The sequence below is a fragment of the Oryzias melastigma genome, linkage group LG16 (genome assembly GCF_002922805.2).
Source record: "Oryzias melastigma strain HK-1 linkage group LG16, ASM292280v2, whole genome shotgun sequence".
NCBI classification, from domain to species: Eukaryota; Metazoa; Chordata; class Actinopteri; order Beloniformes; family Adrianichthyidae; genus Oryzias; species Oryzias melastigma.
This window is the reverse complement of record NC_050527.1, coordinates 26,419,248-26,421,186: the sequence shown is the minus strand read 5'-3', so window position 1 is coordinate 26,421,186 and position 1,939 is coordinate 26,419,248.

Below are 1,939 nucleotides of genomic sequence, written 5' to 3'. Positions count from 1 at the left end.
AATAGATGGATGGACGGATAGAAGGATGACGGATGGATGGATCAATAGATGGATGGATGGATGGAATTGAATATTTTATTTTGGCATTGAATCTAAACAGAGTTGATTAGGTTGCCATGGTGACGGGCGCGCTCTAACTAGAGTGGAGCTGCAGTGACATCAGCAGAACTTTGAATGATTTTAATGACGGTTCTTTCAGTGCATTTTTGTAAAGAAATAAGTTAAACTTCCTGAAGTAAACTCTCTGAACCTGAGAGGAGCTGACTGTGGATTGAAGATTTTTTTATCTTAGGACATTGAAGGTTTATGTGACCTTGTTGTGTTTGTTCTCACTCCCTGGTCTAAATGTGATGTTTATGTTCAGAACGTCCAAATGTTCTATTCCATACGTTTTCCATTCCATTCCATGTTAAAAGTCTATTGTTTGTAGTTGAAAAAGCCTCAGAATAACCCAATAATACTCTTTGGCGTCCTGTAGCCCCTCCCCTCACTCTGGCTTTCTAGTGTCGACCCGCCACAAAATAAATGGCAGCTTGATGGTCGTGTTCAGATTCATGGGATGCTCTGAGTGAAGAGAAACCTGAAGGACCCTTCAGGTCCTCACGGCGCCGAGGTGACAGAAGATCAGGCTTCACATCAGATTGTTGTTTGTGGAATGAAGCTCCTTATCACTGTGGGTGTTTCCTCTGAAATCCCCATTTTCTCCTTCGCGCAGAGATGATCCACTTTCTCGTGAAATTGTTTTTTTATTCAAGTGGAAATCGTTTTTTTGTTTTTTTTAGAGCTGAGTTTTCTCTGTGTGTCTGCTGGGCTGCAGGTCTTCACCTCATACTGGGGGGGGTTGTCATGTTAGAAAGAAATGATTATAAATCATGATTAACCTCAGCATCAAGTTTAATATAATTATGTACGGTGGCGACACGGCTCACGTGAATGCAAAAGACACAAAACAACAAACGCCAAAGCACAACGACAAAAGCTGAAGCAATACGACGACAAAAGCTAAAGTACAACAATGATAGGCGAAGCACGACTCAGAAGTCTTAATAGTATCTGATCAAGTAAAATGCTAAATTATGTACATGTCATCAAAGCAGCTTCTCTCTTCAGTTGATTTTTAATAACATGGTAAATACTATATTTATCGAAGATAAGTGGTATTTACTTAGATTTCACTCTTATGGAAGAAAATGGTTGTAAAAGTAGAAGTAAAATGAATCCAGACCCACACTCCATACCAGTAGGTGGCAGTAATGCACCGACACACTGTGTGATCTCCACCATGAAACTACAGAAAAAGAAGAAGAGGAAGAAACTTTATGGTTTCTTTCTCATTTGCGTCCAGACTTTATTAGTCTTGCTTTTATTTTTCTTTCCTCAGACTAGGAAGTCCTTAAACTGAGTTACACAGAGACACAGAAGTACTGCTGAAAGTTCGGACATTCAGATGGAACTCGTGTATCAAAAACGAGGCGGAGGACGTAAATTTGATGCATAAATTACATTTGGTGTGAACGCAGCATTATGACTGGCTTGACGGATTTGTTCAAAATAATCTCACTTTTTTTCCCTAAAGTGCGTCTTTTACTCCATGGCGACCTAGTCCATGAAAACAGTACTGCACTGCAAAAATTAAGCTTTTAAAAACAAGAAAAAAATGTACAAAAATCAGGTAAATATTGCTTAAAATAATAAAATCATCTGCTAACAGGACAAAAAAAATGTGTTGTCAAGACTTTTCAAAACAAGTAAAGGATCTAACCTCAGAGGAACTACAAATATCTTCAGATTAGTATATTTTTACTAACATGAATCTAATACAAGTAGTTTTACTGATATTTACTAATATTAATACTAATATTTATTGTATTATTAACTGATATTTACTAATATTTATATTGATATTTATTGTATTATTTACTAATATTATTATACAATA